Source organism: Chelonia mydas, chromosome 11 (assembly GCF_015237465.2).
Source record: "Chelonia mydas isolate rCheMyd1 chromosome 11, rCheMyd1.pri.v2, whole genome shotgun sequence".
NCBI lineage: Eukaryota > Metazoa > Chordata > Testudines > Cheloniidae > Chelonia > Chelonia mydas.
Window position 1 is genome coordinate 48817559 of NC_051251.2, and position 24907 is coordinate 48842465.

Sequence of the window (24907 nt, forward strand, 5' to 3'; positions counted from 1 at the left end):
TGCAGTCCGCCCCAGTGTGCGGGGGCTCAATGGTGACTGGCAGTAGCCAAAGACTGAGGCGAGGTGGGGATAGTGGGTGGGGGTTCCCCGGGGAGGGGAGACCCAGAGACTGGGGGGGGCGGTACTTCCAGGGGGCAGCACCCTGAGTAAAAGGGGCACTGGTATCCAGGAGGGACAAGGGGGCCAGCAGCAAGCAGGACATCAGCCTGCAGAGGTTGCTCTGGAAGGCTGGAAGAGCTCATTCCCTGAGAGACCAGCAGGAGGCGCCGCAGGCACCGTGACAATAACTAAGAGCAAGTTATCTTTCTAAAACATTTTATTTTGAACTAGCCACATAAACAGCCAGACACTTAGAAATGTCAATAATAACTTAATAAATATTCAAAAAATGCAGTTTGCTTATTTTCTGGGCAAATGGTTTTTGACACACTTTTTTTAGTGAAATAATTATGTATGTAACATCACCCAGTTCAGAGGCAAATATCAATCCTTTGATCCCTCAAATCCTCAAAAATTACAGTATAACTCTCGAAGTGCTATCTAGAGGCTTTGCCAGTCATAATACCTTATTGTACCAGAGAGTTCCAATTCTCGGGGCACAACTACATGCAGTAAGGTTACTATCATCATTACAACCTCGTTTGCCGTCCATCTCAATAGTGTGATACAAAGCATCCTTTCCCAGTGCTCAGCATGACTGTATAAGTCTTTAGTATAGTTAGTTCATCCCTTCATCTTTGCCATTAAAAGACCAGCTATGCCAGCATTTGTCATTTCTGTCACCTCTGTAGTCTATCTTTCATCTTTACTTCTTTTGATATGGTCACATAGCCTATTGCCACTATGGCTCTTTCATTGTAAGATATTTTTCATTGTGGCTTGTTCTTGTGCACATTTGCTTGATCTTTTCACTCTCCATGTGACACCAAGCATAGTTACTCCATTGCTAAGTTACTTGATTGCCATAGTTATTTCGTTGCCAAGACTTCTGCTTTAACTTTCTGGGAATACCACCTAATGGACCTTTAAACATGTCAGACAAGTCAAACTCTCTTCTCAATTTGAAAACTGTGAATAGGAACTGTATTGATCTTCTATAGTTCTTGATGCTGATGAATCAAAATATGTAACTGCAGCACCACTGCCAAGTTAGAAACGTACACGTGCTATGTGTGTCAAGTGAACCTCTTAAAGAAATAAGTGTGATGACTTTTACTAAGATAAACCAACATAGTTTGTTTAACCACTAACCAAAATTATAAGAAAAATATGGAAGCATTCTCTCCCTGCTTCCCCACAGTACTTCCAACAGCACTTAAAATGACTAATGGTGTCTAAATCTATTTTTGTCTTTCCAGGAATAAGTGAACCTGAGTGTATTCACTAACTTAGATACTAACTATGTCAATATGGATTCTACCTGCCTGATTCATTTAAATCCCCTTTAGGCACAACAGATTTGCATATCTTTTTCAAAAGGTGTTTCCTTTATTATTCCTGGTACTGCTTTAAAAAAGAAGGGGTAAATATCCACTTTAGAAGCAGTGGGATCAGACCGAGGTAAAACTGCTTAAACTTGCTGTGAGATCTTAACCAAACTCCTGGCATATGTTATCACTCAATCATTTTATCAAGGTTGTGTTCCTTGAAGTGAAAACTTGTAAAAGTTATTTCAGTTCACAAAATTGGTTTGGCCAGTGATGTGAGCAATTATTGGGCTTATCTGTGTTCATTCTTTTTTGTCAGAAATTATACAAAACTTGCCCATCACCAGCTATTCAACATTTGGTCATAAAATGACAAACTCATGCCACTGGCTTTTGGCCTGGTTGCTGCACAGACTACCCCATTGCAGGTCACAACACTGCTCATTTGTGTCAAATTAGAAAATCCAGTTTTCCAGTTTGAAACAAATGAGCAACCTCCATGGGTCCACTAATCCTCTGTCCAGGGCAGATAGGAGCTGATTTGTCATGGAACAGGATAGTTAGGATCACATCTCATGCATATTTATTCAATGGATCAACTAATCTCATTTAACAATAGCAGTAATATATTGTAAGATCAATGTCAGTATTAGTAACTACACAACAGATTTCCACTTACCACAAAAACTGAGTATTTTCTGTAACTATGCTTAATTACAAATGCAGGAATTATGTCACGTTTCCACAGGGAAACTCGAGAAGATATCATCACATACAATCCCATTACATTCACAAGCTGCCTCAAATACAGATTATTCTCCTGTTGGTCCGAAAAGTGGTAAAACACATTCTTTTTACAGTTCATCAGGAACTGTTCAATTTTTTTTTTAACTCAGAAGATGCTGAATCATCAAAATCAGAACTTTTACAGGAAAGTCAGTTTGACTAATTTGTTGACTTTGGAAATTTTTGAATTGAATTTTGTTTCAAAATTATAAAAATGTTTCATATTGACAGAATTTTTAAACAAAATTCAGTTTTCTGGTTTGAAACAAATAATTTATTTTGAAATTTAAGCAAATTATAGTAAAAAAAAAAACCTTTTAAAAACAGTGAAAATTGAAACAAAACATTTTGATTGATCTGAACCCAATATTTTTCCAGAATCTTGGTCCACAAAATTTTGAGATTTTTACTTCTTATGCTAATTCAAGACAAAGGTTTTTTTTCAAATCTAAAATTTTCACAGCACAGGAAAATAGTTTCCTGCCCAGCTCTAATCCTGATCAAGTTGAAATATACCGGAGATAGATTGTCCAGTGCAGTTAAAATGGCCACAAGCTAAAAGCACAGGAAAAACTTAGTACAGAAGTAAAATTAAAATAAATCAAATGGAATCATACACTGATACTTCAACTACGCAAATACGATAATGGGATCATTGTAGGGTTAACCACAACCAACTGACACTGTGTTAAACATGAAACTCTTTGTCTTCATGAATTCGCCTCACGGTTTCCAGCATAGACAAGCCCATCAGAGCCACTAGTGCAAGGCAACCTCCTCCACAGCTGTGCTCTGTAGGGGTAAATAGAATATATGCCATTAACTACAGATCATCTGCTTACTGAAAGACAAGTCATTACGGATAAGAAGAGTGAGTGGGCAGACTAGGGGGCATTCTATATAAGAGTGTATCATGATCAGGGGCACTGAGTCAGAGGGCCCATGTGCCCTGGAGGAACTGTTATTGACGGAACACGAGTGGAAAGAGTTAGGCTAGAAGCAACTCAGCCACAAAGACAGACCAGTCTACAGGGTTTAATGAAGTTCCACTTCTTTCATTTAACCTGCATTCAGCTTCACTTTGTGAATGAAACAATGACCCCACAACATTAGGACATTAGACATACCTAATGGAACTGAGGGAAACAAATATTTCTTAGTCCAAGGATAAACCAATCTACGTGGCAATGATATTTAGGCTTACACCTGGACACCATAATTCATTAGACAAAAAGGATTCAGATAATACCTTTTTACATAGATTTTCGGCCCTCAGAGAGGAAGACTGGATCCTCACTTATTGCAGAAGAGATGAAAGAAATACCATATAAGAGAACAAATCAGGTTTCTCCCTAGTGCATGGGCAAAAAAAGAAAGATAATGTATCCCAAAAATGCTGAGCTATTGTATGTGGATATCTACAAGTCTGCTTTGAGCATGCTGGGTGAAAAATGATGTGTGTCAGGCTAGGCCTTGAACTGGAATGCTCCTTAAATAAAATTTAAATTAATGATCTCTTTGCCATTGGTCTAATCTCTCCGCTGGTGATAAAAATTAACCTGTTTTTACACGAACTGCAACCTGCTATAATGTAAGAGCAATTACTGAATAATATTAAAGTAGTAATATTTATTGTACAGTCAGTCAAAAGTTTATGTACTAATGACTGTTTATATTTTTTAAACTCAAATGGCAGTAAAATTCAAAATGAAAAGACATTTGGAATCATAAAATCAAAGTGGTTTATTTCAAAAGTGTCAAAACAAAACATTGATTTTTTTCTGATTATTTTTCCTGTTTGTTTTCCCCAGTGAAACAATTCAGCAAACTCGACCTGACTTCACAAAATGCTTTGGTCAACCCAAATCTGCATTTTTTGCTGAATAAATGTTTTGGCCAATAAATTTCACCCACTCTAGCTGTAAATTCCTAGAAAATATCCAGTGCCACAACCCTAATCAGGAGATGCTAGAAAAGGGAAGCAGAATAATCTGGTTGTTAAAGCAAGGGACTGGGAGTCAGGAGACATGGGCTCTTTGGCCTGCTCTGTTTTAGGCTCCTAAGGCCTGATCCAAAGCTTACTGAAGTCACTTGAAAGATTCCCATTAAGTGGTAGATCAGACCTTTAGCAACCAGATCCAAACCAGCAAAGCACTTATCAAATGCTTAATTTTAACCACATAAATAGTCTTTAAACTCTGCACAACATTTTATTATATGTAAAATGGGGGGAAATAGTACTTATTCCCCTTAGCAACATGTTTTGACAACCTCAGACAGAAAGCACGCGTAACTGCAGCATTTTACTATTTAAAAACATAGAAAAAGAAAAAACTGGGGAATATGATTTGTCTTTTTGATGACGATAGCTTGTATCCTCTCCCCCACCAAAAAAACAAAAACAAACAAACCCCAAAAGATATGTGCTATATAAAATGCTTGTTTTAATTGTTTTCAACTGCTTAATATAATGCTTTTAAAATACCGTCTATGTAAAGAGCATTTACAAATCCCAATCCACTCAAGTTCAGCAGACAGAGATATTATGCAAGTTACAATTATTTAACACTTAATGATTGATAAAAATTCTCAATGTGGCACACGCTTCAGGCTTCTTTGTTTCCAGGTAAGCTTCAAAGAGAGACATCTACAGGAAAACCTTCTCTGGTGAATAAGGCAAAACAGTCCTCATGTGAGGCTAAGATATGAGTTCCATAAACAATTTTAACACTAAATATAGTGTAAAAAAAAGAAAAAGAAGAAGGTGGGGTGGTAAACAAAAAGAAAAAGTTTAAATACATAAGAGTCATGCACATGAACAAAACATATTTTGAAGTCATCTCTGTTAAGTAGGATGTATTTTTGTAAGTATTAGATCTGACTACCCACAACAGAAGTGGTAAAACACATGGGTGTTTTGGCAGGGCCTAGAAATACACACTAATACACCTTTACTATAATATGTGAATCCCATAGCCCCATAAATATTAATGACTTAATAATTTATAAAAAGAAAAGGAGGACTTGTGGCACCTTAGAGACGAACCAATTTATTTGAGCATAAGCTTTCGTGAGCTACAGCTCACTTCGTCAGATGCATCCGATGAAGTGAGCTGTAGCTCACGAAAGCTTATGCTCAAATAAATTGGTTCGTCTCTAAGGTGCCACAAGTCCTCCTTTTCTTTTTGTGGATACAGACTAACACGGCTGCTACTCTGAAACCTTAATAATTTATAGTTTTCCAAGCTGGCTCCTAAGATAAATTAGTATGACAAAATGATTCCACCGCGGTATTAGATTTGTAAATGCAAAGTAATTTACATTTCACTGTAGAATGTATTAGTTGTTCCAAATGCCAATAATTTTTGAGACTGTTGCAGTGCTTCCTATGTCAAAGCTAATAGAAGAATGAAGTCTACTTCAAATAGTGGTCCCAAATGTTTAATAAAGTCATAGTCTTGACAAAATTATATACATATGTACATGTACTTGTGCATGCAGAGTCAACTGACAAATACCCAGAGGTCATAAACCAAATATTACTGAATTTGCATAGTTAAGAATAAGTACAACTTAACTCTACAACAACTATGCCTTGGGTTTATTATTTATTTGATCATTCCCATTGTACAAGATATTGTGTATTAATCTTACTGCAAACCCAATTAGAAATAAATAACTCCAAATGAATATGGTTATGATCCTGCAGTCCTTTCGGAAGCAAAATCCTTCCACGTATAAATGGGAGTTATGCCTGGATAAGAAATGCAGGAATAGCTTCTGTATTTTTGATATAATCCAGTGGTAATAACACTGCTTTCTCCTAACACTACTGGCATCCACATAAAATATAGCCTGTAAAATCTACTTTCACCAAAGTAGTTTCTTATTTTCTTCCTTTCACATTTATTATATTTTCTCTGAGCTACAATTCTGTGATTCAGTTTTCTTTGAGAGCAGTTCCATGGGCCAGATCCTCAACTGCTGTTAATTGGCATATGTCTGATTGATATCAGCTAAGGATCTGACCCCAAGGATCTGTTGGTTGCCCAGCATTTACTGTTTTACATTTCTTTACTGTTGACCAGTTTTAGATATATACAGTCTTAAATACTTGTTTAATAGGGGGTATGGAATGGTTTCCATACTCGGAGCGATTAATAAGACTGGGACTTCTCAGCTTGGAAAAGAGACAACTAAGAGGGGATATGATAGAGGTCTATAAAATCATGATTGGTGTGGAGAAAGTAAATAAGGAAGTGTTATTTATTCCTTCTCATAACACAAGAACAAAGAGTCACCAAATGAAATTAATAGGCAGCAGGTTTAAAGCAAACAAAAGGAAGTATTTCTTCACACAGCGCACTGTCAACCTGTGGAACTCCTTGCCAGAGGATGTTGTGACGTCCAAGACTATAACAGGGTTCAAAAAAGAACTAGATAAGTTCATGGAGGATAGGTCCATCAATGGCTATTACCCAGGATGGGCAGGGATGGTGTCTCTAGCCTCTGTTTGCCAGAAGCTGGGAATGGGCAACTGAGGATTGATCAGTTGATGATTACCTATTCTGTTCATTCCCTCTGGGGCACCTGGCATTGGCCACAGTTGGAAGACAGGCTACTGGGCTAGATCAGTGGTTTTCAAACTGTGGGTTGAGACCCCAAAGTGGGTCGCAACCTCATTTTAATGGGGTCGCCAGGGCTGGCTTAGACTTGCTGCGGCCCAGGGCCAAAGCCAGAGCCCCACCATCTGAGGCTGAAGCCTGAGGGTTTCAGCCCTGTGTGTTGGGAGTCAGGTTACAGGCCCCCTGCCTGGGGCTGAAGCCCTTGGGCCCCAGGTCAGTGAGGCTCGGGCAGGCTCAGGCTTCGGTCCTCCGTCCTGGGGTCATGTAGTAACTTTTACTATCCGAAGGGATCACGGTGCAATGAAGTTTGAGAACCCCTGGGCTAGATGGGCCTTGTCTGACCCAGTATGGCTGTTCTTATGTTCTTATGTTAATACAATGAATAGTATTTAAACAATATCAATGGGTTGAACACTCTTTTTTCTTTTAAAGTGGCCCCAGTGTAATCACTAGAAGTTTTGACATTGACTTCAGTGGAGTCAGGATTTCACCCAGTGTGCACTTTCTATTAGGCTGCTTTTAAGATATAAGAATTTTGCATAGCTGGAGTGAGGTATTCATATTTGAGGAAGTTTGTTAGGGATTTCAAGCTGCTGGTGGTAGTTAGAATGCAGTGGCCTTGTGTCAAGGCTAACCTTTAGTGCCAAATCCTGGTCACACTGAATTCAATAGGCATTTTGTCATTGATTCAATGGCAATCAGCTGGTAGGATTTAGTTGCACTATCTGTTGATTCTACTGTTGAGACATATATGTCAATACTTAAGAACTGCTAAATAGAAAAATTTGAAGACAAATATAAGGGGCCTGATCCAACACCCATTTAGTCAATTTAGAGGTTCCCATTGACTTTGATGCAGATTGGATCAGACCCAAAGACACACTTTTTACCCGGTTGAAATGAATTCAACTTCCAGAATTCTTTGAAATACACAGAATTAAGAACCCACGAAAGTATGAAGTATTGTTGATACATGCGCATACACTTGATTAGCTATGGTTAACAGAAATATATCTGTGATGAAGAACCCAGAACTGGATATAGACTGCCTGCCTAATTACCCCTGTAGTCCTTTGTTTATCCCCACCTTATTTCACTCCCTTTTATCCTTTTCTCCATCTTTCCACCTCTCTATCGCCACTTACTGTGAGTGATCAACTGAGATGTACCAGTGAACTCCAAGAATGCTTATATTCTGATACTCTAAAAAGGCTTGATAAATCTGAACCCCCAAGTTCCAAGAAGCATTATTTTAATTCTCTAGAGCTACACATTCATGTCTATTTGCACAAATATATTCAGCATAGCTATATATGCTGTTTACTAAGTACTGAATATACAGTAGGAAATAACCTGGCAACTTTATTTGTGATATAGGACTGCTTAGTTGGGATAGGGAGAGGAAATAACACAAACTAAATTAGTCTTTGACTAATTTCACAGTGTGCCAAACCAAATTGTGCTTCATATAGTCAGAGAAATCTTTTGCATGGTAATAATCTACTTTTTTTTTCCAGAGTCATAAAGAAAACAAACCTCAAATGGCCAAACAACAGAGCTTGAATTGATCCTGAGTCATGCAGAACATGCCATCAGGTGCTGCATAGTGATAATTGTGCAACAAAAGTTCAAAGCAATGCAAAAAATTAAAAATGGCCATGTCGGAAAGAAAGAGAGAACATAATGGGAGGTTAATGTGATGGGTTCAAAATGTTCAAAATAATGCAAATTGGTTTTAAAGTGAGGTTAGCTCCTCAAATGTTAAGAACATTAAACTGAAGAGTTAGTTTGATTTATTGTCAATTGAACACTGCTAATGTAAATTCCAGGTAACTGCAGTGGGTCATTCTTGTCTGAATTAAATGCAATCCATCAATATAACTTGAATAAAACCTTTTAAAGTTCTGTTGATAAAGGCAATTAATTTTAAATGATACTATGTGTATTCAGTCAGTGCGCTGTTCAATCAGGAGGCCTAAGGTGATTCTGACAGTTTATAGTGCTGAAAAGTATAATGATGTGAAATCTAATCAGGTCTAAGTTTGAGCAGTAAGCAAAGTACTGCTATAATCAGCCTTTTCATCCCTTTCTTTCCTCCTTTTGTTTCTGGACATCACTTGTTATATGTTATGTCTGGCTTTAGCTTGGCAGCTTTGTGCAGCAAGGAACAGCTGCCTGTTTTTCATCAAAGCTCAACATTTAGGGCCTAATCCAAATCCCATTGAAGCCTACGGAAAGACTCCCACTGATGTCAACTAGCTTAGGTCCACTAGTTACACTAGGAGCACCGGGTCCTCAGCTACTATGAAAATCAGATCAAGAGTTCTTTTAACAATTTCTGTGACACATCCTGCGCATGACGAGGCACTCAAACATCATGAAAAAAGAATCAATGACGACAAATAGGATCCTATGCATGTCAATTACTTTGCATCCAGCTGAGCAACCCCTACTCAGACAAAACTTCCATGGACTCCAATGGGAGTCATAAAAGCTATAAAAAATTGACACAAAATAGGTAGCTGTGGTGAAGATACCATTTATAAAATATCAGGAAAGCAGACTGTGCAATTAATTCACAACTGCCAATATGTAATTTTTAGGACTGTCAAGCGATTAAAAAAATTAATTGTGATTTAAAAAATTAATCGCAATTAATCGCGCTGTTAAACAATAATGAAATACCATTTATTTAAATATTTTTGGATGCTTTCTACATTTTCAAATATATTGATTTCAATTACAACATAGAATACAAAGTGTACAGTGCTCACTGTAAAAAAACAAAAGGAATAGTATTTTTCAATCCCCCCATTGCAAATACTGTAGTGCAATCACTTTATCATGAAATCTCAATTTACAAATGCAGAATTATGTTTAAAAGAAAACACCACCTGCATTCAAAAATAAAACAATGTAAAACTTTAGAGCCTACAAGTCCACTTAGTCCTACTTCTTGTTTAGCCAATCGCTCAGACAAACAAGTTTGGTTACATTTGCAGGAGATAATACTGCCCGCTTCTTGTTTACAATGTCACCTAAAAGTGAGAACAGCATTCACATGACATTGTTATGGCCAGCGTCACAAGATTTACATGCCAAATGCGCTAAAGATTCATATATCCCTTCATGCTTCAACCACCATTCTGGAGGACATGCGCCCATACTGACGATGGGTTCTGCTCAATAACAATCCAAAGCAGTGCGGACCGAAGCATGTTCATTTTCATCATCTGAGTGAGATGCCACCAGCAGAAGGTTGATTTTCTTTTTTGGTGGTTCAGGTTCTGTAGTTTCCACATTGGAGTGTTGCTCTTTTATGACTTTTGAAAGCATGCTCCATATCTCATCCCTCTCAGATTTTGAAAGCCACTTCAGATTCTTAAACCTTGGGTCCACTGCTGTAGCTATCTATAGAAATCTCACATTGGTACCTTCTTTGTGTTTTGTCAAATCTGCAGTGAAAGTGTTTTTAAAACAAACAACATGCACTGAGTCATCATCCAAGACTACTATAACATAAAATATATAGTAGAATGCAGGTAAAACAGAGCAGGAGACATACAATTCTCCCCCAAAGAGTTCAGTCATAAATTTAATTAACATATTTTTTTAACGAGCATCATCAGCATGGAAGCATATCCTCTGCAATGGTGGCCGATGCATGAAGGGGCATATGAATGTTTAGCATATCTGGCTACAGAAGTGCCATACAAATGCCTGTTCTCACTTTCAGGTGACATTGTAACTAATAAGTAGGCAGCATTATGTCCCGTAAATGTAAACAAACTTGTTTGTCTTCATGATTGGCTGAACAAGAAGTAGGACTGAGTGGACTTATAGGCTCTAAAGTTTTACATTGTTTTGTTTTTGAGTGCAGTTATGTAACAAAAAAATCTACAGTTGTAAGTTTCACTTTCACAATAAAGAGATCGTACTACAGTATTTGTATGAGGAGAATTGAAAAATACTATTTCTTTTGCTACCAAGAAAAGTAGGAACTTTTATAGGTGTGGTTTAGTATGTTTCTGTTTGTTAAAGGTGAATAATAAAACAGAACAGGTGAACTGAGCTCCTAACACACATTTGCACCTTTGAAAATCTCATCCTTCTTTATTTGTGACAAGGTATCATTTTTTCTTAATAAAAATAAAGATTAGTAGGATGTCCATGGAAGCAACTGAAAAGGTCAAGATAAGCAAATGGAAAAGTTAAGCTAAATACCAGGGAAAACTTGTTCATGGTGAGAGCTATAGGTCTGTGGAGCTGTTTTACCAGAAAAATGATGGCAGTTCACCTCTAGAATCTTTGTTTAAAAACAGACTCGGGGCAAGGTTACACTAGAAGCGGAATGGCCTAGTTTCCCTATCTCTAATTTCTATGAAAAGACCTTTAAAGGAAAGGGCATAGTAAAAATACTTTAGACTTCACCTTCCTTTAGCAATCCGGTCATAAAAAATATTTTCTTTACTGTTTTCAGTGGCTTAGCAAGACAGTGCAGATGCTGGGTTAATCCCCCCTCTGTGGTCATTCAGGGAGCAAAGAACCAATCAGGAGTAAGAAATCCCTATACCAAAGTTAATTCAACAATATTGCTTATTTTATGGTATACATTTAAAAACAGAAATCTGTTAAACTTCAAATTTATCCAGAGAAGCAAGATCAGAAACTACTACCTATGTGCAAAATGGCCAAGTTAACATTGCGTTAGGAAACCTAAATGTTGGCTTTTTTAAAAAAGTTTTAACAATGCAACACATTGTTGCATTACTGTCATTTTTGTCTTTACTGCTGGGTAGCGTTGGTGTGGGCACTCCTGACACCTAAGGTCTAAGGCAAAGAAAAACATAAGAAATTTAGAGATAAGAAATGGAGGAGACAGAGATATTAAAGAAAAGGAAGGAGGGATTTAGGGCGTTCTTAATAAGAACTGGTGATGTAAGGTGGAACGCTGAAAAATCTATTCTGTTAAGAGTTCTAGACAATCTACATATTTCTAGTGTGCCTATCACCATATATATTTATATTAAGTTGGAGAAACAAGTTTCACTGAGTAGTTCCAATGTTTATTACTGGAATGGAACCAACCAAAACAGATATGACATCATCATCAAGGAAAGTGCACACGGAAAATTTGTCAAGCTGTCTTGATAAGGGTATTAAAGGTGGAATTGTTAGTGAGTAACCACTACTGTTGTTACCATATTTGATGTATTAATAAGGTTGACATTCGTTTTCATCACAAACACTGCATGCAGGGATTCACTGTGTAGCAGCAACTGAATTTCATCCATCGAGAAAATCATTATTGGGGATTTTTTCAATCAACTATTAAACAATGATTAAACTGTTAAAGAATGAGTCCGTCTCTGAGCATAAATGAGCAAGATATGAACTGTGAAACATAATACACATTATGAGGGTCCTATAGGTCATTATCACTGCTTCACCTTATAAACTTGATGACTTGTTTTTTTCACAATTTTTGGCTATCATATGTACCCTAGATCATTAGCAAATATAGGTCTTGGTCTTGTGACTTTGACATCTATGGGACTGTTCATTTGCTTAAAGTTAAGCAAATGCTTAATTGCTTTGATGGATCAAGGCCTGAGTTTTCAATAGCTTGCATAATCTCCAGACTTTAATTTCAAATCAAAATGTCTGCATTTGTCTGCATATACATATACAGATATAGACACTGTATATATAAAATGTTGCATAATTTCCATGGCCATGACTATATTAATTTTATATTAAAATTCATGTCTACATATATGCAAAAAATATACACAGACAGATATATCTATGTAGGTCTGAACGTATGTAGGCAACATATACTTTTAGAATACCTCTAAATTACCCTGCAAATGTGCAAGTTACAAAATCCTGCCAAACTTACAATATTTATGGAACCTTACAAGAATTGAAATTTTTACCTACCTCAAGATAATCTGCGATATCAAAATACAGAGTGACATTGCTCCCAGCAAGAAGAAAATGTGTGTATGTTAGGTTACCACAAAATTGCAAATGTTGCAAGTATATATATTCCCCCAGATGTGAAATGGCTTCCTATCTTGAACAATCTGTGCAGTGTGTCACTTTTCAGATCAGTATCTGGTAATATTTTTGACAGCCTACTAAATAACGTATATAAATCAATGAGTCAGCAATATGGGATTGTTATGGCTTCTGACACTGGACTCTGGTAGAGGCATCCTTTACAATTTAATCAAGAGTAACTAACCTATGTTTCTATTTGACTACAGCTGACATTCAACAGCTCCAATTAAATATATTACTTATGCAACAGCTGACAAATATAATCACCATATTAAATAGGCAAGAATATTAGCTGCTATACAACTCTAAATTCATACAGTCAGAGAAATGTTAATGGTGGAATCCTGGCTATTCCAATTAGAGATCTTAAATAGTTGTTACAGTAATTACTATATAGAACGGCAAAGTCTGGAGGTTATGCAGACAAAGACAGATGTTGGGCAAAAATCAATCTTAAAATCTGAGTCAACCAATTGATTATAGGACTTTTGTGAGGTATTATAAGTCAGGAAGTTGTTGAGAAAAGAGAAGCTGTAGTATTCTACTTAAAAAGACAGGAAAAGAACCTTCAGCATACAGGTTATGTTCCCCAATTTAAACAGCTTACATTTGTCAATGAACAAAGCAGCAATAAATAGGGGTTTCTTTCTGTCTATCCATTCATTAATTTTCCGATGGTTTGAGTGCTAAAACTTGGATACATTTTGTTCATTTTTTATTAAAAACTTATTCCAGAATTATCATGTTTAAATCAAAATAACCCATGAGGAAAATGTTTCCTGGCAGTTAATTATTGATTAGAGGTTGGTCTTTGGCTCTTTACACAATCATAGAACTATAGGTTTAGAAGGGACCGCAAGGGTCATCTAGTCTAACCCCCTGCCACAATGCAGGACTTGTAGTTAACCCAGCCACTACTCACTGACATGACATGAAAGGCCTAACTGGAAGCCAGCATTACTGCTATTATGTATCATGAAAATCTAAAAATGTAAAGAAAAGACTGAATTAATGTAATTACAAATTTGAGGGATTGGGGAGGAAGGCAAGCTGGGGAAGAACAAAAGCAGGTCTGATGGATCACCGCTACACAGATCCACCAGACATTGCCTCCTGTGGAATAGCAGTGTACATGAACTCGATTCACTGGCCCATTGCCCCAGACTGCCCACATGTCCCATCCCACAATCTGCCTAAATAGAGAACTGAAATGACAAACTGCAAACATGTAACCAATGAGTATCCTACACAAGCTTCCCAAGGTCCCCTCCCTACTTCCCCATGCAGTGGAACTGATGGATTTCTGTTGCATTTTTGGGCCTTGGACACTCAGACAGTGGGTAACCATGGATTGGGCCCGCAGATTTACATGTATTGAATTACAGTGATTGTCATCCAAAAGCCAACTTCTGTGAACAGTTTGGCATATGGTTACCACAGTTATTTCCTGTGGTAAACATATGGAAAAATTGTGGCAACTGAATGGTAATTATTGGCAAATACTGACTTTTTAATGGCCACTGTACCTCATCTAGACAGACAGAACTATAGACACCCTGGAAGTTTTGCTGTGTATATATTTTGCGAATCCATCCAAACACACCTGGCCAAATCCGGCAGTGTGCCGCCCAAATGGACTAGTCAGAAAGAAGGCCCAAAGAAGCTCCCCATCCCCACCCACCCCCAGCATTAGAGCTGGATTCAAAACCAGTTACCATGCCACTGCCAGCTCATCTCCCCAAAGAGGCAGAGTCTGCCAGCTGGACCCTGAGTCAGCTGAGGGTGCAGGCTGCTCCTATTCAATATGAGCGTGTGTGCGCCCCAACTTCCACTACTTCTACCTTCTCTGCGCCATTCTGCCCTGCACTGAGAGGATGATTTTTGTTATTCGTGCATGGTTGGCACTGTTCGATTCTCCTCCCCTCAAGGCAGCTGTTAATACGAAGGGTGTGATTTTACTCATATTGACTGTCTTTTTCGTTCCTTTTCAAAACTATAATTAATTGTTCATTACACATAAGGAGAATTGTAACTACTCTGAAGTCATACAGACTACATTGTCTCCTCCCTTTGAAACTTTGGGATAGACTAGTATAGTCTGGCTCTTACTACAGTTGATTTCCATTACAAAAATCTATCTTTTCACACACGATCCATGAGAGAAAACAATATCACTGGCTCCAAGCAACAGGTACCATGGAGTGGAAGCATTATGCCAGTCAGTCAAAACATTAAAGAGATAGTGTAGATTAAAAGGGTGCTAGTGACAGTTAAAAGATAATAGCTACCATTCTATAAGAAACTGCTCTGTAGGCATTTTCAATCCTATAATGGCTCACAGGAGGAATTAACAGAACATGAGAATAAGGGTACCACATTATAGGATCTCTGATTCACTGGTATTACAGGACTTTTAAAGTAAAGTTCATACGAAAAAATGTTTTGTGCAGAAGATCACATACAGGAGTTTCAGGCAAGATAAAAGGAGAATCTGATGGAACATTTCCGTTTCAAAGGCAGGCTGCTGTACGTGGGAATTGAGACTGGACATAATGCTATAATCCATATTAACCAGTGTAGTCAGCAGACTTCTCTGAAAGTAACATTTTAAGGAAAATCACCTCAATGTTCCCTAATGTTCTTACACTGGATCTTTAATTTGTACCACCATAATCAATACATAATAATTATGGTGCTCCTGCAACCGGTAGTAAGGACATAGAAAGGTAAGGACATTACAATAACACCACGGCAATTGTTTTCCAGCAGGACACTGTTGTTTATAACTGATCCAACATAAATACAACATATTTTATATCCAGTGCATGCATTCACAAGGCATTATACATGTGCAATTCTTAAGCTAAGAAATACTTTATTAGACTAACAACTAGGATTCTAGTAAAATATCGAGTCAGTAATATTAGAAAGTTATACTAATTTTTTGCTTAAGAAGAAACATTTGTGATAGACTGTACTAGAGGATTTTCCAAACTGTATTCTTGACTTCCCCATATCCTCTTCCATGTTTAAGCTTGAGCATAAATGGAAATTAGAGCCAGGGAAAGGTTTAGATAGTAAAATAACAACAGGTAAAGTTTCACAGCCAAAGTTAAGACTAGACAGTATCTGGGCCTGGTTGTTAAAAAGACCTATATTGTACTGCATAGGCCTGATTCTAAGAACAATGAAGACTATGAAAATACTTCCAACAATTTCAATGGACTTTGGAACAAGCTGCTTATCAAAAACATACAATAGCTTTCAGTAGATGTATTGCTAATATCTGATCCTCACCTATCACCTCCCTTAGCTGCCTCCAGGAGTCAACGTTCATTCCCTTCCTGAAGCTGGTGCCCTAGCATCATAAAAGGCTCCAGGCCAACTCTGACATGGACCTCATGACAAGGGTACCATGCTCATTCCAGGGTCAGGGGTTCAGATGGGAGAAGGCACTCCCTCTAGATCAGCACCCCATACAATATCGATCATGCACTTAGATAATTGTTCATCTGTAATTTAAGTGCAATGACAGGAACGTCTTTTGTTGCATATGTTCGAGAAATCTGGCGGTTAAAACTTATGAATGCTATACAGTATACTCTAGACTAACAAGCAATCTCTTAGCATTTTGGTCTACTACAGATGTGCTGCAACAAGTGTCGTGTACTTTTGAGAATAAAGTGGAATCTGAGGACACTAGTTTAAGGGGTGGGGATTTTTTCAAACCAAATTGGGGGTTTAGGAGCCAACAGATATACAGAAAAAATTGAGTAGAAAATGTCAGCTCATTAATACACTGAAAATCAGTTTTTGACAGAACACACCCTTTTTCCTTCATTTATTTTAGTGCCCATAACAAGTCTGGAAAAATGTCTTTTGGTCCAAGTATATTTTCTTGTGGCCTATAAAAAAGCTCACTGTCCGTACGACATATCTTAGTATAACACACTTTATGACATGCCAAAGCTGCTATATGTCCTTTTTAAAGTGTAGCATACAACCATGAAAGTATACGGGTATGACATGAGACTATATCCCAAGACTATAGAAATCTTCTATTTGAAAGAGGATTCAAGAACACCAAGATTTTTTGAAATTATTTCTGAATATTTTTCACTCTTGGGTCTTCACTGAATACTTTAGCATGCTTAAACTGCAGTTTCACAAATGGTTTCCCATATTCTCTGTTGCAAGATTCTATTCCCCTGAATCAATAAGCCAATCATTGCACCTTGATTTGTCATTTTTCAACAGCTCGGTTTTGTCTCAGTGATTCCTATTTTACTTTCATGCTCCACAATTCAAGATATAATTAGATCGAATCTTTTATCCAGTCATTATACTAGCACAGTTTTTAAGGAAATGTCTACATTCTGCGTCCTCTATATAGTACTTTGCTGTAGGCTAGAGAGTATTATTCTAATACAAAACTATTGTACCTTACCCTGTTATGATCCCTGTTCTCAGTTTGAAATATTCCTCCTTAGGTATTTCTTTAGTTGTATTTGTTTGTATTTTCTTTAGAAGGATTGAGAAGCAAAAGCCGGGTGGGAAGGAGTTAAGGGAAATGAGGGAAGTATTTTCCCCAGGATCAACCTGCAACAGTCAGCTTTAGTTATTTATGCGTAGAAGCCAATAACACTATTTTATATTTATTACAGTAAAGAAAGGAAAACTACATTTTGATGTATTTGTTTAAAATGGGGTTGCCTATCCCTTCCCCATGTGCTTCCTTGGCAACAAATGTTCTCCAAATTGTCACACATACTCTGATATATTTGATATAAATACTTCACCAGCAATAGGTGGGGATAAAGTATGATCATGTTGTACAGATTCAGGCCTCAATCCTGTAACGGAGTGGTGTGGAGGCAGTCTCCCATGCCCCGGTGAGGTCCCATGGCAATTAGTGGGGCTCCAGATCACCGCAAGTATTCACCCATCTGCAGCTCATTGCAGGATTGTGGCTTACATTATTCAATGGTACAACTTGTGGAGGATCCACATCAGCTCTGAAAACGGTGCCCCTATCCATCAGGTTTTAATTCTAAACTAAACAGATGTTTAATTTAACAACAAACTGAAATTAATATTCAGTTCCAACACATTAAATGGATTTTAATTAACATTTAATAATTTGATTTAATGGCCACTTGGGAAAAGAACATGGCTTAATAGAATCTCCCATGGATTTTGACAGGCAATTTCTATATGCTATAAAATCATTCTTTACACAAAACTGGTATTTTACTGACATCAGGAACTTAGATTCATTATGGTCTACTAATCCATACATATATTCCTGCTAATATGTATAATCACAAATTGCGGCAATAATTACATTAAAATGATGCAATGACTATACATAATTCACTTTAACTGTAAAGTACTCTATTTCTTTTCAGCAACAATTTTAATTACAGATGGTTTATATTTCATAAAATATTTGCAAGTAGTCAACACACCAGGAAAGTCTGGTCATGATCAGCATGATCATCAAAGGTGTCCTAACAGGAGGACTTTATTTCCAAAGTCATTTGTACAGCCCCCTTTACAAGTACTAAAGTCACTTAATTAATGGGCTAACTTCACTTTGTAAGTGCCGGATCCAAAGCCCACCTGAGTCATTAGGAGTTTCCATTGACTTCAGTAGGCTTTAAATCAGGCCCTTTACTTTAACTTTAAATTCATAGCCAACTTTACAAGTCTTCTCAGTCCATAAGCTTAGATTTGAAATCTTGAGATGCTTTTTTGTGAAACTTCCATCATATTTTCCCCCCTTATGCACCAATAGCTTGCTCACATCTCTGCATATCTGTTTACGTTAGTAATAAGCAAAAACATCTTTACGAAGTGTGATATATCACCATAACAACAAAATCAAATTATTCTCAAAAGGAATTATTTATAATCTAGTTTACAGATGGGAAAAGGCAGTGGTGTTCACATCCAGACCTGGATGAGGCTTTGGCTAAGGCTTTGGGTACAACTGCAGCAAAACCTCACAAGCTACTCATGCAAGGTTTCTTTTTCATGTGAACTGGAGCTGGAATATCTGCCCCTTCCTACACACACAGGCACCTCTTGAACCCACGCACAACCACCAAGGCACCCACAAACATATTGTGTTGTTCCCTCCCCAACCCAAGGACGAGCACAATGACGTTTTTTGCAACAGTCCTTACTAGGAAAAAACTCCTCTAGGCCCTGCGGTGGGTTTTAAGCTTGAAGAAGGGAGTTTTGCTGCTCAGAGGCCAAATGTAGCAGCTCCCTTAGCAGGGTAGAAGAGGCCCAGAAAAAGCCAAATGAGTACCTGCTCCTAAACTGTGCAGGGGGCAGATGATACTCACTGCAGCAGCCCAGAAACCAAATGTATTTCCTTATGACAGCCAGAGTGGCAGTTGCTGTGCAATAGTTCAGCACAGAAGCGCTCAGGGGCAGGGGATGAAGTTGACAGGAAAGCACCACAGACTAGACAGATGTCCCATCCCTTGCATCCTTTCTTCAGAACAGAACCAAACCACACACACACACAGAGTGTAAGAACATCCAAAACACTTCGCTGCCATTTAAACCAAAATTTACATTTGTAGCTGAGGCATGATGTCCTTAGATAAGAATGGTCATACTGGGTCAGACCAAAGGTTAGGGTTAGGGTTAGGTTCACCTAACCCAGTATCCTGTCTCTGACAGTGGCCAGTGCCAGAAACTGCAGAGGGAATGAACAGAACAGGTTTGTATCCCTGATCATCTTCGCTAACTACTACTGATGGACCTATCCTCCATGAACTTATCTAATTCTTTTTTTAACCCAGTTATACTTTTGGCCTTCACAACACCCCGTGGCAAGGAGTTCCACAGTTTAACTGTATATTGTGTGAAGAAGTACTTCCTTATGTTTGTTTTAAAACTTGCTGCCTATTAATTTTATCTAGTAATCCCTAATTCTCGTGTTACATGAAGGGGTAAACAACACTTCCCTATTCACTTTCTCCATATCAGTCATGATTTTATAAACCTCTATCATATTGCCCCTTACTCACCTCTTTTCTAAACTGAAAAGTCCCAATCTTTTAAAATATCTCCTCATATGTAAGTTATTCCATATCCCTTATCATTTTTGTTGCCTCTCTCTGTACTTTTTCCAATTCTAATATATCTATTTGGAGGCTGGGCAACCAGAGCTGCACATGGTATTCAAAATTTGGGCTTACCAAATTTATTGTTGTGTTATATTTTTTGTTTTATTATCAGTCCCTTTACTAACTATTCCTGACATCGTCAGGTGTTTGGACTGCTGAAGAGTTTTTCAGAGAACTATCCACAATGACTCCAAGATCTCTTTTTTGAGTGGCTATGGCTAGTTTAGACCTAATTATTTTGTATGTATAGCTGGAATTGTTTTCCAATGTGCATTACTTTGCCTTATCAACAGTGAATTTCATCTGCCATTTTGTTCCCCAGTCACCCTATTTTGTGAGATCCCTTTGTAAGTCTTCAGTATCTTGAACTTAACTCTCTTGAGTAATTTTGTATCATCTGCAAACTTTACCACCTCACTGTTTACCCCTTTTCCTGGTCATGTATGAATATGTTGAACCCTGCAGGTCTCAATACAGATCCTTGGGAGACGCTACTATTTACATCTCGCCATTGTGAAAACTAACCATTTATTCCTATCTTTTATTTCCATGAGAGGAACTTCCTTCTTATTCCATAACTGCTTAGTTTGCTTAGGAGCCTTTAGTGAAGGACCTTGTCAAAGACTTTCTGAAAGTCCAAGTACCTTATATCTACTGGATCACCTTTGTCTGCATGTTTGTTGACCTCTTCAAAGACTTCTAATAGATTGGTGAGGTATAATTTCCCTTTACTAAAGCCATGTTGACTCTTCCCCACGATATCATGTTCATCTAGATGTCTGATAATTCTGTTCTCTACTACAGTTTCAACCAATTTGCCTGGTTCTGAAGTTAGGCTAAATAGCCTGTAAGTGCCAGGATTGCCTCTGGAGCCCTTTTTAAAAATTGGCATTACAGTAGCTATCCTCCAGTCATATAGTACAGAGACTGATTTAAGCAATAGGTTATATACCAGTTAGTAGTTTTTCAATTTCATATCAGAGTTCCTGCAGGTCCTGGTGACCATCTGGTCCTGGTGACTTATTACTGTTTAATTTATCACTTTGTTCCAAAACCACTTCTATTGACAGCTCAGTCTGGGACCGTTCCTCAGTTTTGTCACCAAAGAAAGGCTCAGGTGTGATGATCTCCCCCATATCCTATACAGTGCAGACCCCTGCAAATAATTAATTTACCTGCTCAACAATGCTTATCTTCCTTGAGTGCTCCTTTAGCAGCTTGACTGGCATGTGGTCCCACTGAATGTTTAGCAGGCTTCCTGCTTCTGATGTACTTTTTACAAATTTTTCTAAAGACAAAAAAAACCAACAGCTTGGTGCTCTACAAATTCTTTCTTGCCTGCCTTATTGCGCTTTTACATATGACTTCCAAGAGCTTATGCTCCTTTGTATTTTCCGTGCTAGGATTTGACTTCAATTTTTAAAAGACGTCTTTTTGTCTCTAACCACCTCTTTTACTCTGCTGTGAAGCCAGGATATTTTTTTTAAATGGGGTACACATTTAGTTTGAGCCTTTATATTGGTGTTTTTAAATAGCCTCCATGCAGCTTGCAGGCATTCCACCCTTGTGACTGCTCCTTTTAATTTCCATTTTGGGTAGCTCTCTCATTTTTGTATAATTAATGCTTTTTGGAGTTAAATGCTGCTGGGATGGGTTTCTTTAGCATTTTTCCCCAACTACAGGGATGTTTAAATTTAATTACATTATGGTCACTATTACCGAGTAGTTCAGCTGAATTCACCTCTTGGACGAGATCCTGTGCTCCACTTAGTACTAAATCAAGAATTGCCTTCCCCTTGTGGATTCCAGGACAAGCTGCTCCAAGAAACAGTCATTCCACAGTGCTGTTAGATCTACACATCCACAAAAGCTCCATATGCATGTCGGGGTCTTGGAAAGATGATAGAGGGGCTAAGTGGGCACTAGAAAGGAGATACAGACAGTAATTCATAGCATCCAAATAAGGGCTAAAATTATCTGCTACAGTAATTGGGTACAATTCCCTCTCAAGTCTCTAGGCCAAATCCACAGGTGCCAAAAACTGGTAGTGAAGCTTACTCAGCTGGTGTAATTTTGTCAGAAAATTAAAGTAAAATATTAATAGTTATTAAGCTGATTTACAGTGTAGGGTGACAAAGTGATATGGCCCAGAGGAAATGCAGAAAATGAGAGGGGAGGAGAATGAGAACATATGGAAAAAAAGTAGCTAATAAGAAACTAAGAGATGAAGCAACATAGCCTCTTCCCCTCTCAAAAGTTGTTATTTTCATTATCACATTAATTAACACAACACAGATAATCTAAGTTCTTTAATAAATAGAAAGCATAGGGAACCAATGAGCAGTTAACTGGAAAAGGATCAGTTCTCATAGAAACAGGTCAGGGCACAAGGCCTATCATTTCCTATGGAATTTATGCCTTGCTGGTGCTCATGCTTTGCCCTCTGTTGTTGACATAGGCCACAGGTTCTCCCTCCCTATAATCTACTTTTTCAGCGTTGAAGTGTGAGTGAGTGTGTATGAGAGAGATTGACTGATTCTGTGGAACTATTTTTGGGACCCAGCTCAGATTTTTTTGAAATCTGAATACTCTTTCCAGTGCAGGCTGCCTAGTTGTTCTTTCATCATATCAGTTTGCACAAAGTAATATAAGGAGACAATGTAACATGTCATTGTTTCAATGAACTGAGCTGAAAATTTGGAAAGGACACAGTTTGGGAAAACTATGTATTTTATTGTGTTTGTATGTATGTATGTTTGCATATGTGTTTGTATAAAAGTATGTATTTTATTGACTGCAAAGGATTAACAGGAGATTTTAAAATATATTACCTCATTTTGTGATTTCTGAATATCCACAATCAGTGAAAATATTGGGTGCTGTGTCTGCATGAGAGGGATGGGTTAATCCTTCAATTAATCCTAGCTGTTCCCTGCAGATAGTTGAATAAAATAATAAGGCAGTAATAATTTGTACTTTCCTAGTACCTTCTGTAAGAGGATCTCGAAGCAGTTTGTCAATATTACTGAACTGAGCCTCACAACACCCCTCTGAGTCAGGGAGGTGCTATTATCCATATTTCACAGATGTGAGAACTGAGCCACAATTCAGTGACTTGCTCAAGGTCACACAACAAGTCTACAGAACCAGAACCAAATCCTTCATGTCTGGAACCCCAAACATTTGTTTTAAACACAATGCAGTGTTTGCTATTGTTAATATAGAAGGGTGAAGGTGGTAATTTGTGTTTTTCTTTGTAACTCTTAGTTCCAACATGGCATAACATTGTCTTTGCCTCAGGATTAGCTACCCTCTTCTGTAGTCCACGCATTTGTTGGACTGTATTTTAACTTCTGAGGCCACACTGGTTTTTTTTACCCTGTACAACTACTACAGATTTCCTTGCATAGCACTCAGAGGCCCAGGAGGAGCAGATTCTTTTTGTCTCCCCGCTTAGACCTAGCCCCTACTTGTGCAGATGAGTTAGGTTATACATGTGAATAGACTCAGAGTTCACCAGTGTTTGCACAGTTGGGGTGAGACTATATGCTCTAGCTCAGTGATTCTTAACCTGGGGTGCATGCACCCCCTGGGGGTGCGAGACGCCCTTTCTGGGGGTGTGAGACATGCCAGATTTTTTTGGAAGGTAAATCATCGAAAACACAAATTAAGCCCAGGCACATAGGTTTGATGAAACAAAGTAGTTGTACTTATGTATTAATTAACATTATACATTTAACGATTACTGTAATATACAAACAAACAATATATCTAGGTTTAAAGAACTGACCTACTCCAACGATTTTTGCAAAGGGGTCCAAAAACATATTTTGAGAACCAAAGGGGTGAAGGATGCAGTACAGGTTAAGAACCACTGCTCCAGCTGATGCCTCAATTTCCTCGAAACTCCTAAGCAGCAGCTCAAGTTAGAAAAGGCCTGAACAACTATTTTTAAAAAAAGACAAGTTTTCAGTAGTAGTATTTCTTTCCAACCAATAGTTCTATCCATTCCTTTCTTAATACAAATGCAGCTCTCACATTTCTATTAGATACCTTAAGTTTACCAGTGAACTAAAATCAAGGTAAGACTCTCACTGGATTTGGAGTAATTTATATTAGGGCTGTCAAGAGATTAAAAATATTAATCGTGATTAATCGTGCTGTTAAACAATAATAGAATAGCATTTATTTAAATATTTGTGGATGTTTTCTACATTTTCAAATATATTTATTTCAATTACAACACAGAATACAAAGTATACAGTGCTCACTTCATATTTATTTTTTATTACAAATATTTGCCCGGTAAGAAAAACAAAAGGAAGAGTAAAAAGAAAAGGAGTACTTGTGGCACCTTAGAGACTAACCAATTTATTTGAGCATGAGCTTTCGTGAGCTACAGCTCACTTCATCGGATGCATAGCATATCGTGGAAACTGCAGAAGACATTATATACACACAGAGACCATGAAACAAAACTTCCTCCCACCCCACTCCCCCGCTGGCAACAGCTTATCTAAAGTGATCATCAAGTAGAGCCATTTCCAGCACAAATCCAGGTTTTCTCACCCTTCCCCCCCCCCCACACACACACATACAAACTCACTCTCCTGCTGGCAACAGCCCATCCCCCTTTGAAACCCCTCTTTATAATGCGCATGATAATCAAGGTGGGTCACCTCCAGCACTAATCCAGGTTTTCTCACCCCCCACACAACCCCCTCCAAAAACCACACACACAAACTCATTCTCCTGCTGGCAACAGCTCATCTTACAATGTGCACAGCAATAATCCAAGTTTAACCAGAACGTCTTGGGGGGGGGGTTTGCAGGAAAAAAACAAGGGGAGACAGGCTAC

At 38.0% G+C, this 24907-nt stretch overlaps 2 long non-coding RNA genes across 2 annotated transcripts in view; both read right to left on the reverse strand.

Annotated features, from left to right (window-relative positions):
- LOC122462428 overlaps positions 1-24907 on the reverse strand; it is a 199872-nt gene that overhangs the window by 78037 nt on the left and 96928 nt on the right. The window lies entirely within an intron of this gene.
- Positions 2547-24907, reverse strand: part of LOC119567427 — a 73436-nt gene continuing 51075 nt past the window's right edge. Inside the window, exon 4 of the long non-coding RNA XR_005227450.2 lies at positions 2547-3005. This is a non-coding gene — a long non-coding RNA (uncharacterized LOC119567427). The remainder of the gene's footprint in view (positions 3006-24907) is intronic.